Source organism: Tamandua tetradactyla, chromosome 10 (genome assembly GCF_023851605.1).
Source record: "Tamandua tetradactyla isolate mTamTet1 chromosome 10, mTamTet1.pri, whole genome shotgun sequence".
In the NCBI taxonomy this organism is placed as follows: domain Eukaryota; kingdom Metazoa; phylum Chordata; class Mammalia; order Pilosa; family Myrmecophagidae; genus Tamandua; species Tamandua tetradactyla.
Genome location: NC_135336.1, coordinates 20,026,516 through 20,039,984, shown reverse-complemented (window position 1 = coordinate 20,039,984; position 13,469 = coordinate 20,026,516). Strand labels below are relative to the sequence as shown.

Here is a 13,469-nt window from a genome sequence, read left to right as displayed (position 1 = left end):
AAAGGTCATATCCACTGTGGGACCTTCAGGCCTAGCACACAATTTTCCTGACTTGGTCCATTTCCTTTTCCATTAGGTTCCACCAAGACAAAATACCAATTTCTAGACTTCTTTGCTAGCTTTTGTTGCCTCCAAGCTTTCCTTGAACTCTAGTATTCTGGACTTTATTTTCGCCATCATTTTGAGCTTTCTATTCTACTGGAAGTACGAGACGCAAACCTCTGCCATGTTTTATCCCTTGTAACTCACCTTTCATACATGTGGAAGAGTTGTAGTAATATCCATGTGAACACAGGCAAAAAAATGTATTATTCAGACTAACACATGACGCACCATCTCCACAGGAATCCAATTGACAATGATCATTGGAACCTTGGATGGAGTAGAAAGAGATTAAAAACTCACAGAAACATTGATTCCCAGACCATGCACCCAAAAAAGAAAAAGAAAAAAAGAAGAGGATGATAAAAACCCACAGAAACAACAACAAATTAACAGTGAGAAGCATAATTTTAAAACCTAATGCCTCCCCTCCCAGGCACTCTTTATTCTTTGATTGTATTACTCTATGGCACACCCTTAAAAAAGCTAGAAACAAATGTTTTCTCATGTCATTGGGGAATTTGTTGCTAAAATTCTGGAGCCAAGTGCCTGTTGTCAGCAAAGTTCAGAGTTGGTGGACAAGGGTCTCTTCAGAGAAAGAGACAGCAATCTTTTAAAATTCCAAGCACTCCTCCATCTTTCAACCACAAGGACGCTCTAGAACTTTGATGACTGTAAGACTAGGTGTGGATCCCGCAAACCCTCTAAGATTAGGTAGGGAACCCCAATCCCGCTTTATTTAAGGCAATATATATTTTAGAGAGGGACAGACAAGGAGTTAAAAAAAAAACAAAACTAGATGTCATGCTCTGCTTAGCACGCACAATACACAGATCCATGAAGAAAGGAAAGAGATAATAAAGGACAGAATGTGGATCGGCCAAGTGAAAGCTCTAAGAGGAGTTGATAAGGGAACATGCTACCCTCCTCTCTGATTTTCTAAGTGGATGACTTGAATAAATGGTGAAAATAATATTGCAATGGGTTTCCACAGCACAGGCTGGGATTCCCAGACCAGACTGGAAGAAATTATCTCCCATCAGAGATCTTGCCTATCTCTGATGGGATCTGAGGAGAGAAGTTAGGGCTGTAGCCAAATGGTGATCTCGGCTTGTCATTTTCTTCATCTCTGTCAAGCAAAATGAATGATTCTGAGCTTTGATTTCAGAATAGCAAAAGCGTCTGACAACCTTCAGAGCTGTCCAGCGATTCTTACATACAAATCTCTAGAAGTCATCGAATTTTTCAAAAAAAAATAAGATATCTATGACATACAGAGCAATATGTATAGCATGATCCCTTTTGTGATAAAAAAAGGAGGAAAGACCCCAAAACACATCTGTTTGTATATATATGCAGATTATTTCCAGAGGGAAACAAGAAACTGATCACAAGAGCTGCCTCTGGGGAAGGAAACTAGGGATCTGGTCCTAGGGGATTAGAGTGGGAGGAAGATTTAATTTTACTGTATATATATCCTGAACTGTTTACGGTACTTTTTTTTCTAATAACCAAGGGTCTAATTTACTTTTTTGCTCTTTTTCTTTCACATAGGCAGGCTCTGGGAATCGAACCGGGTCTCCGGCATGGCAGGTGAGAATTCTGCCACTGAGCCACCATCTCACCACCTCTAATTTACTTTTTTTTTTTTTTAACTTTTTTTTATTAATTAAAAAAAAAATTAACAAACAAAACATTTAGATATCATTCCATTCTACATATACAATCAGTAATTCTTAATATCATCACATAGTTGCATATTCATCATTTCTTAGTACATTTGCATCGATTTAGAAAAAGGAATAAAAAGACAACAGAAAAAGAAATAAAATGATAATCACCTCGAATTTACTTTTATTAACAAACAAAATAGATGACCTGGGGCAAAAGGAGACATAGTGCAGTGATCACCTAAACACCAGGAAGTTTACCCCTCCAACAAGGTGTGAGGCAGTATTCTAATTAGAGTAAATTGCTGTTTAAAAGGCCTCAGTCACATCTCAAGGATGGTTTGGAAAATCGTAGGGAAGAAATTGAGTGCCGCTCCACCCTGGAGACATCCGACCAGTTACTCCTGGTATGTTCTTTCTCTCGCGTTAGAGGACAGACTTGCTAGCTTATTCTGTCTGCCAGGAATTGACTAAGACACAAGATGTTATAGTTAGAAGGGATCCTGGTGGCTATTTCATTTAGTCACCCCTTATTACAGATGAATGAGTTGAAGCCAAGAGAGGAGAAGTGATTTGCTTCCAGAAAGCAAACAAAAGACTGCCTTAATTCTGAGAGATTGTCTGGGGAAGAAGAAATGGCTTAGAAAAGCAACTTTCCCTGTCTCCAGTGGAGCTGATTTGTCGTCATGTCTCATCTGACCCAGCCTTAAGTGGTCCCTCCTAACCACGGAAGAGGACTGGGGAACAAGGTCTTAGATATAGGTTCCAGGCTCTCTTTGCGCAATCATCCATTTCTTAGATTTCTTTATCAGAAAATGTTGGGGAAGTCACCAGTAGTAGGGGTAGGGAGATATCAACTTGCACTCTGATGCTGGGCAAGCCACTGTCCCCACTGGACCTCAGTTTCCCATTCTGAGAATGACAGAGTCTATCTAGACTCTTCAGGCTATAAAGTCTGAGAATTCTGGATCAGGGGTTGGCAAACTATGGCTTATAGTCCAAATCTGGCTCATCTTCCGTTTTCATAAATAAGGATGTATTGGAACACAGCCAGGTTCATTCATTTGCCTATTCCCTATGACTGCTTTCATTCTACAAAGGTAAAATTGAGTAGTGTAACAGAGACAGTGAAGGACCCACAAAGCCTAAAACATTTACTAGCTGGTGTTTACAGATAAGGTTTGCTGACCCCTGTTCTAGACCAAGCTTTGGCAATGAAGTAAGTTGTTTCTGTTTCAATACTTCTGTTTGAGGTAGATTGTCATCTCTCAGACAGCATCCTCAAGACATCTGTCCTTTGGACAATGGTTCTGGTCATGCCTGGGACTGCTCAAACACTAGGTTTTCATCCCTCAGGCTCAAAGTCCTTCACTTGGCTCAAAATTTTGGTTTGTGATCTGCCATAACTTCAGTGTAAAGGGGACTGCCTCTGGGGTAGACCAGGGAGTTAGATAATTGAGCGAGAGCCAGTGCTTGTTTGGCCTCAGCCTTCTCTGAGAAGCTGAAACTATTTCAAAAAATCCCCTGCCTGGGAGAGACACTAGAAAAGCAGCTTTCACAAACTTCAAGTTCATAAAAAAATGTTCTACACCTGGAAAATAACTTGAGGTGGGATGGGTGGGAAGAAAAAGAGGAGAGAATGGAAGTGATGGTAGTCAGTTAGGGTCTCTCTCATCACTACGAGCCTGGGTCCCTTTACACCCATTTTCCTATGCCACCACGACACATTTATCTATCATCCCCCACAATGCTAGGAACCCTTACTGAGGAGTCTTCAAGGGTATTGCTCTTACCTGAGGAACCAGCAGTTGTGGTTGATTCATTTTTTGTCACGGTGCTGGAATTCTGAGCTACATTTGCTGTGACTGTACAATTAAAAGTTGTTGAATCTGTAATGGGGGGATTTGTGGTGGAACCATTTGTAGAGTTTGTGTGGGGAGCTGGTGTAGCAGTTGTGCCGGGAGCAGTTAGAGTAGTTGCATTGGAAACAGTTGGTGTAGTTGCGTTGGAAACGGTTGGAGTAGTTGCGTTGGAAACGGTTGGAGTAGTTGCGTTGGAAACGGTTGGAGTAGTTGCGCTGGAAACGGTTGGAGTAGTTGCGCTGGAAACGGTTGGAGTAGTTGCGTTGGAAACGGTTGGAGTAGTTGCGTTGGAAACGGTTGGAGTAGTTGCGTTGGAAACGGTTGGAGTAGTTGCGTTGAAAACGGTTGGAGTAGTTGCGTTGGAAACGGTTGGAGTAGTTGCGTTGGAAACGGTTGGAGTAGTTGCGCTGGAAACAGTTAGAGTAGTTGCATTGAGACCAGATGTATTAGGCTGTGTAGTGGCAGCAGAATTGTTCTTTTGACTGGTGACTGGAGGAACAAAGATATCAGGTTTCAGAAGATAGCATATTGAAGAAATATTAGAGTTACCATTACAAATTATTTAATACTAATTAATACCCAACTCATTCTTTTTTAGGAAAATGAATATATGTGAATCCATTAAAAATGAGAATTCATGATTACTTGAAGATACAAAAGACAATAAATAAAATGAACAATTAAACTGAAAAAATTGGGAAAATGTTATTGAAAACTATTACAAAAAAAGAGTTACAAATAATATAAAGAGTTAATATTTATTAACACGAGTACCAGGAGGTATTAGAATTTATGTCTGTGTTTGTGGATCTGTTGATCTGGTTATTCCTGAGACTTATCCTCAGAGAGGACAGTTGAACTGCCACCAGGTGGCGCAATTAGTACCTGAGGGTTGAATCCTTTTGTTTTCTACACTTTAAGGCAATTGCCCCAATTTTCCATTGCATGGTGTTTCCCCTTTTGATAGATATGAAGGGAAAGGGGGAGTATTAAAGAATGATGGAATAAATAGACCTCAGTAAGTGTTAATTGAATTTCTCCCCAGTTTTTTTCTAATGATGTTTAACCATGTAAAATCCTAGACAGATGACTAAGTCATCTTTGCCTAGGGCTGAGGTAGTCAGTCAAAGTTGCATTTTCACAACTCTAGGAACCTCTGGACTCGTGGGTTAGTAAACAACTAGTGATCCAGTGATCAGTTTTCTAGAATCCTTCATTGTTGACAATAGCTTTAAAAAATAAAATTAAAAGAAAATGTATCAGTGGGGAAAATATTCCAAAGCCCTCTGGTACAGGCAACTGCTGAAGATGCTGTCTGGGTCTCCTGTGGGTCTGTGAGCAGAGCCTGGCTCCTCTCTTGAACAGGGCCTGACATAAAATAGTTGCTCCTAAATGTGAAAAGGTAAGTGATCGCTCCTCCAGGGGCCAGGAAAGATATAGCCGGCAATGTTGACTTCTGCTACTCCTATTCCTGCTAATATTATCATTTATAAAGTGCTTACCCCGTGCTATACAGTACCTGTGAAATCAAGAGGAGCAATGACATTTGATAGAAGATCCCAGAAGCAAAACCAGGTCTGTGTAATGTCAATATCTTAACTAGGACCTTGGGAGTTGTGTAAAAGGTCAACCATTTAATGGAAAAGCCAAGTACAAGAGAATCAAACAGAGTGAGAAGAGAGAAGATCAGAGACCAGAATGAAAGCGATGGAGGTAGAGGTCAGTTCCGCGTTGTCCCCTATTACTGGAGGAGCACGGGGACCGTTGGGGATGAGGGGACCTAGGCCATGAAAAGTGAGAAAATTCTACAAAAGAAAAGGGCTTGGCAGACTGTGGGCACAAACAGCCAACACCCTACCAGACCTTGAATTTCATGCTTCAGAAATGTTCGCTCTCTGCTGATGCCAAATAACCAAAATGTTTGCATACGTAGGCACGCAACTAATTGGAACTTCTTAAGAGGTTTTCTGCAGGTCTCTGAGATTCTGGCAGGGAGCTTTAGCTAGGGTGGTTTGTTCATTTTGGTTTCAAATTTCCATTTGCTGGGAAGATAGCATTCAAAAATGCCCAATTAGTTTTAATAAATGAGACACATTACAAGCTGAGAGCTATTCATCATTGTGAACAGCAATAACATGGGTTTAAAACAAAACACCCTAAAATAAAGGCGTGCGTGTGTGTATGGGTGGCTGTGTTTGCATGTGTTTTATCTGACCGTTGTATAGATTCCAGGGAAGACAGTTTAGAGTGGAAAGGCTGGTTACCCAAGAGGAACTGCGATATAACCTATTATATGCAATCTCTAGTTATAGAAATATATTATGGTGTCAGCATAGTAAAAATAGTTTTAACCTTTTTATTTACTGAGGTTTTGGAGCTTCTAAATAATACATGGATAGCACACTGTCCATTTGGCATCAGTCATGGGCTTAAAGGGGAAAAAAGATATTCCCTGATATGACTACTTCCTGGAGAATATAATCACCATCACTGCCTGGTGAACATCTGGGGCTGCTCTGTTCAGAGCTAGTTGCAGGTTTTCTAAAACCACTTATAAGAAATGGCCTTTCTTCCTGACATAGGTTCTTGGATTTTATGAAACTTTGGTTCCCAAATGTTCCCATCAGATCCTGAGGAATGAAACAGTCCTAATCTCTCAAAGAAAACTAAAACAACCTGGAAAGTTTTGCCTATTAAAGGAACTTTGAATTTCAAGCCTGCAAAGTTTTTCTTTGTTTTTTTTCCCAATAAATATAAAGTACGTGTCGCATTCAAGGCATCAGTCAATGCTCGGCAGTGAGGATGTAAAAGTGTACAAGAATCCAAAATGGGACTTGTTTTTGAAATAGTAATTCCTCACACACATCTGCCTAACCTTTAACATTCTGGAGAAAAAGAAAAGATTTTTTTTCTTTCCAAAACAAACCTTAACATCCACCAACCTCTCAAGAGTAGTAGATCTCAGAATAGGTGGCAAGGATGGGGGAGGTGGGTGGAAGGGCAGGTCATAATGTCACTTTTGTGCTCACAAATATCTGTACTGTTTGAATTTGTTACAACAGGTTTGCGTAATTTGAACTTTTTTAAACAAAGAAGAGCAAAACAAAACCAAAGTTTAAACATTGAATACAAGTGCAGACATGACAAAAAGCGCCAAGGGTAACCCATAAATACATAAATCTGAATTGCCTGGTCAGTGTCTACAGTTCTTTCCACATGTAACCAGAAAGGCCTCCAAACAGGTTCTCAGTGCTTTTCACAAAGTGACCGCCTTCTTATTTCCTGTTAGGGTTTGTAAGGAGAGGGTACAGGGAAGGAGAACAAATGATATTCCTTTGCCCTTTGTGATAGGAATGATCTTTCTGTTTCCTGCTCAGGCCACCGCCTTCCTTACCTCACTCTCTCCTCTGAGGACGTCCCCTTGCCCACCCACTGCTGAGTCACCAGGTGCCTTCTCCTTGGCCCCTGCATGTCACGTGGGCCTCGTCCAGAGTAGGGACTGATTCCAGCTTCCAGAGTCTTTGAACGCTTTACTCATGGGAAATGAGGTGGCTCCATGTGGAGGGTGAAGGGCTTTGTCTCCCAAAGAAAGACTATTTGATTCCTTTCTGTTTTCCATCAAGCCCGTCAGGAAGGCAATGCCTGACTTCAGAATGATAGTTGTGTACAAAATAGATACTGGCAATTAAGATACAGCAGCAGCCTTCACAGAGCTCAGCTCAGTTCTACTCAACAAATCTCAGCTTGCTTATGGAGTGTTTACAGCCATCTGCTTTGCCAGTTCCTGGCTCTCTTTATTTCTGTCCGTAACCCAATTTCAATCCTTTCTCTTAGCAACCTGGTCACTAAGGAATATCTATTGAACCCTACACGTACCAGGCATTATCCCCTGCCCACCATATACTCTGTCTTATTTAACCATCTCAGTTACTCTTCAGTATAGAAATTTTTCTTCTATACTCCTAACAAGTAGGGGTATACTAGAAGGCTCAGAGATACCCCACAGATAATAAGTAGGGGCATAGTATTTGATCCCTGCTTGCTTCACTCCAAAGCATGTTTTCCCCACACTATACGATGCTGAGCTACTTGCGTTGCCCCTTGAGTTCTCTGGGCCATGAAATATCCTCCCCACTCCCCAGGGTATCTTGACACTCAGTGATTCCTGATTCCCCGATCTCTCACCATTTCCCCTCCTCTCCCAGCCTGAGACCCTTCCTGGTCCTCCCCACCCATTTCTTCTTCCATCTGATGCCAGTGATGCCAGTGAAGCCTTTTCTAATGGTGGCTCCTGAAAGTCAGACAGCTCTTAGTAATCTAAAGATGTAGCATCTGTCCCCAGAGCTGATGGCATGGATTGGAGGAGCCCTGCTCCTTAGGGAGGACAACCTTCCCCAACCTTCCCCCTGTTAGGACTTTCTGACCAGCTCTCAAAAAAGCAAATCCTATCATTGCCCACTCGAGTTTCCTTAAAATGGACTCAGTTTCTCTTCATATTTCTGCCTTAGCCAATTCTTTATACCTTTCTGAAAACAGCTTCTAAATTTCCATTCATTAAACCTCATCTCTCAGATATACAAATGAACTTCTCATCCTCATGCCCCCAAGTTAACCTTTCCTAACTCAGAAGAAAAAAATACATTTCTGGAGTCCAGTCATATGACAATTGCTCTCCTTGGCCTAGCAGACTCTAATTCAAGTATATGTGCGGAAGGAGGGCTTTTCTTGTGGCACGTTCTCTGTGATTATCATGGGAAGGGATCCAGAAAGCCTCTGTGAGGGTGCAGAGCCCTCAGAACCCACAGTGACATTCTCATCTGGCCACAGGAACTCTCAGTGACAACTCTCTGGTTTAACGAACCCCAAAGTCTTAGTCTACAAACCTCTTCTTTTACTGTTCTATCTTCTTTAATTACAGAATTTAATTTTTTTCTTAGAGCTGAGTTCAAGAGAAACTTCACCTACAAAATGGTCCACCCTGTTGAGCTATAAGAATTGGTAGCTGTTAAGTCTGCTAATTCTATCACAATGAGAACCAACATGATTAGAAGAACTTAAATAAAACAATATTCCTTACCAGAGGTTGCAAAAAGGAGGGTGAGAAGACTGAGATGAACGATGCCTTTCATTTTTGATGCTCTCGCTTGGTAATCCAAGGAGGAAATTATTTTTTCTCCCAACTCTCTTTAGTTTTAACTCTCTTTCAGGTCCGAAGTCCAGTCATAAACTGACATCAAACCACCAAGTGCAATTACTAGTTAGGGTTTGGCCATTTACCATGGGTCTATTCTGACAACATGAGATAGGAGGGGGAAACTGACCTCCTGGGTTATTTTTCTGACTCAGTCTAAATAACTCAGGAACCTTCCAGACGTCCTTGTGAGACAGGTGGGAGGTGAGTCTGGTTGTTCTCTTTGTAATCCAGACATCCCAAGCTACCATCTTTTAGGGGGTCACCATTCCTCTCAACACCAACTAACAGAGTCCATGACCCCCTTCCTTCTGAGCACAGGAAATCCTGTTTCCTCCCCTGGTAGTTCTGAGAATCCCTGAGGAGTACTTACTTGCTTCCTCAATCTGCATTCAGGTGACTTTTGTCACCTTTCTCTGTGTTCCACCACTCTGGGTCTCTCTGATGGTCACTTCTAGCAACTTTGTAACCATATCTCCAAGCTTCCATGGTGCTCCACCTACCTGGACTCAGACCCATCTCCCCCACGAATGTTCCCAAACACCAAATTGTAGCATTTAACCCAACTTTAACCGAAGGCTCATGGGTTACAGGTCAAGGAGGGGGAAATAAAGTGCCGAAATGGGAAAACTTAAAAGAATTTGATCTCTTCACTCCTGGCTGTTCATTGGCCATGTCCCCCACCTCCCACCCCCCGTACTCATCATCTTGTTCCTCAGCCCCTGATCTCTCACCGAGTTTTTCAGGAACCAGCTTTATCACTTAGACAAGAACCCTCTAAATCCAGTCCTCTCTCCTTAACATCCAAGGCCCCAATTTTCCCTATGTCTAGGCCCAACCAAAGGAATAAAAGCAAAATACTTTATTAATTTTGACAAGATTTTTAACTCTACCCTTAGTGAAAACAAAACTTTTATATTAATACATAGCAAGTTAGCTCCTTGTTGTCCCCAAAGTCTCCATTAGAGAAGAGGCTTTGGGTTTTGCTCTTACATAGCTGAGAGACCCGTGTAAATATATTTTCCCAAGCAAAGCCACCTACCAGACCCACCGTGTGCAGTTGTGTAATTCTCAGCTTGAATGACTCCTGGAACCAGGATTGAAACAAAGTTCTTTTTAATGATTTTCTTTTCTTTTTTAGACTAACTTTAGTGAGGCATGATTAACATCAATAATAATGAGGTATAATTTACATCAATAAACTGTTTCCATTTAATGTGTAAAATTCAATGACTTTTCATGGATGTATATATATATATATATATATATATATACACATACACACATATATACATATACATATATATGTATATATATACACACACACCATTATAATCAAGATACAGAACACACTTCCATCACATCCAGAAGTTTCCTCCTGCCCTTTGCAGTCCATCCAGGCAACCAATGATGTGCTTTCTGTCAGGAGAGAATACTTTGCATTTTCTAGAATTGAATGCAAATGGAGTCATACAATATGTACTCTTTTGTGTCTATCTTCTCTTCGTCAGCACAATGACTTTGAAATGTGTGTATCAACAGTTGTTCCCTTCCTATTTTATATATAATAAAATAGGCATATTTTTATGTATAATATTTATTGAGGTATAATTTTAGGTATAATAAACTTCACATATTTACAGTTTTGACATTTATATATACCCATGAAACTAAAACCATAATCAAGACACCAAACTTTTCCATCAGCCCCCAAACTTTTCTTATGGCCATCTTTTTCTCCACTCTCAGTCTAAGGCAACCACTGATCTACTTTCTGTCATTTTACATCAGTTTGCCTTTTCTAGAATTTCATATAGATGGACTCATGTAGATACACTATTTTTTAAATAAAATTCACAGATGAAATATGAAAAAAGCATGAACTCAAGTAGAAACAGCAAGCCTGAAAAGGTATTAAAGAAATGGAATCCATAGCTACAAATAAAACAGCATGTCGAGACAGGTTTATGAGTGAGTTCTTCTAAGCATTCAAGGAACATATAAAATCCCTAATAACTACAAACTTTTCCAGAAAATGGAAAAAGAGCAAATGAAGAAATGCTTTCCCCATCATTCTAAGAGGCTAAAGTAACCATGATGCAAAAACCATGAGAAAAGAGCATTACTGATTGGCCAACCTCAAATTATGAACATGCATGCAAAAATCCTAAAGAAAATAATAGTTTGTGTAATTCTGAAGTACAGAAAAATATACATATATCATGACCAAGTTGAACTTATTCCAGAAGAATAGATAGATAGAATAGATAAAATTCTTTTGAAATTAAAGAAATTACATTAAACAACAAAAATGAAAGGTAAATCCCATATACAAATTAGAAGGAAAATACTACAAGGAAAAAATTCATAAAATTCAACAATGATTTGTGATAAAAACACTTATTTAGCTGAGAATAGAAGAGAGCATTTATTTAATCTTTATAAATTGTGTGTACCAAATACCCAACCATCATTATTTATTTATTTATTTTGTGTGTGTGTGTGTGCGCGCGCGCGCGCATGTGCTTCTGTTTGCTAAACGTTTACTGAGCTTCAGGAGAGTGAGTGCCCACCCAGATTTTGATGCCCAACTCCTGGAACAGGGACCTATTTATTTTTCAGTCCTGGGGCTTCCCAAAGGTGGGAAGGCTCAGGGAGATTCCAACTGCATCTGCTGCCTCAAAGCGTCAAGGGCCTGAGGGGGAAGGGCTAAAGCAGAAGCACAGGCAGAGGGCTGGCTTACACACAGGCTTATTCACGCCATGAAGCCCCAATGCACCAGGACCCCATCGAACAGGGTCGCCGCCCATTCCCAGCCAGAACGCCCTTACCTCTGACCCGCTCTCTACGCTGAGCTGGTTAATGGTGACCTTGCGCAGGCGTGGGTCCGAAGCTTTCAAAGCTTTGCTTCTTTTATCAACACTCCTTATTTTATGAAGGATGAAGGCCGTCAAACCCATTCCTGCCCAAACCCCTAGGGCTTCATGGAGACCCAGACATTTCTAATACGGCTCTGAAGCGTCTAAGAGCTGGACGAGCTGCTGCGGCTGGACCACCAACCCACCCCCAACAGCTCCCAAAGCCATGTCCATCTTTAGGCCAAAGCCCCCTCATGGCCCCGGGACTCAGATGTAGGATTCAGGGCCCTGCACGTGGCGGTAGAACAGCGATGGCACCGGGCGCAGGGGACCACCACCTTCCCTCAGTCCAGGGGGCAACCTCCATGGGAGAGATCAGAGGTAAGAGCACTGCTGCCATTTTCCACTTCTCACAAGCTCTTCACAGACAGAGGGGGAAAAAGGCAGCCATTTTACCTGCTCTTTGGAAAAATGCCTATTCATATCTTTAGCCCATTTTATAATTGGGTTGTTTATTCTTTTGTGGTTGAGTTGTATGATTTCTTTATATATACAGGATATCAAGCTTTTATCCAGTATATGGTCACCAAATATTTTCTCCCATTGAGTTGGCTGCCTCTTCACCTTTTTGACAAACTCCTTTAAGACACAGAAGCTTTTGATTCTGACGAGTTCTCATTTATCTATTTTATTTTTCATAGTTTGAGCTTTGGGTGTAAAGTTCAAGAGGCTACTACCGCCTATCACTAGGTCTTGAAGATGTTTCCCTATATTTTTTTCTAGGAGTTTTATGGTACTGGCTCCTATATTTAGGTCTTTGATCGTTTTGAGTTAATTTTTATATAGAGTATAAGATAGAGAGGGGTTCTCTTTCATTTTTTTTGGCTATTGATATCCACTGCTCCCAAGCCAATTTATTGAAAAGTCTATTCTGTCCCAATTCAGTGAGTTTGGGGTCCTTGTCAAAGATAAATTGACTATAGATTTGATGGTCAATCTCTGCACTCTCAATTCAGTTTTATTGGTCAATCCTTCTATCTTTATGCCAATACCATGCTGTTTTGACCACTGTGGCTTTATAGTAAGCTTTCAAGTGTTAGTCCTTACATTTTAGGAAGTGCTAGTCTTCCCACATTGCTTTTTTTTAGGATATCTTTATCTATTCGAGGTTTCTTTACCTTCCAAGTAAATTTGATAACTAACTTTTCTAAGTCATCAAAACAGGTTGTTGGAATTTTGATGGTATTGCATTCAATCTGTAGATCAACTTCTACAGATTCTTCCTGTCCATAAACACGAAATGTCTTTCCATCTATTAAAATCTTCTTTAATTGTATAATGATACAGCTTTCACAGTGTGACGGTGTGATTGTGAAAACCTTGTGTCTGATGCTCCTTTTATCTACCTTATCGACAGATGAATGAAACATACAGAATAAAAATAAATAATAGGGGGAACAAATGTTAAAATAAATTTAGTAGATTAAAATGCTAGTGATCCATGAAAGGGAGGGTATGGTATGTATGAATTTTTGTTTTCTTTTTATTTCTTTTTCTGAATTGATGCAAATGTTCTAAGAAATGATCATGATGATGAATATGCAACTATGTGATGATATTGCGAATTACTGATTATATATGTAGAACGGAATGATCATATGTTAAGAATGTGTTTGTTTATTGTTATATTTTTAAAAATTAAAAAAATTATTTAAAAAAGATCTTTAATTTCTTTTAGCAGTGTTTTATAGTTTTCTATGTACAGGTCCTTCACATCCCTGATTTA

At 40.2% G+C, this 13,469-nt stretch overlaps 1 long non-coding RNA gene across 1 annotated transcript; it reads left to right on the top strand.

The window, feature by feature from the left end:
- The first annotated feature begins 4,651 nt into the window (after positions 1-4,651).
- Positions 4,652-6,558, top strand: LOC143648301 (uncharacterized). Its single transcript, XR_013158499.1, has 3 exons — positions 4,652-5,036; positions 5,238-5,353; positions 6,217-6,558. It is a non-coding gene; the product is annotated as an uncharacterized LOC143648301 (long non-coding RNA).
- The last annotated feature ends 6,911 nt before the right edge of the window (positions 6,559-13,469 follow it).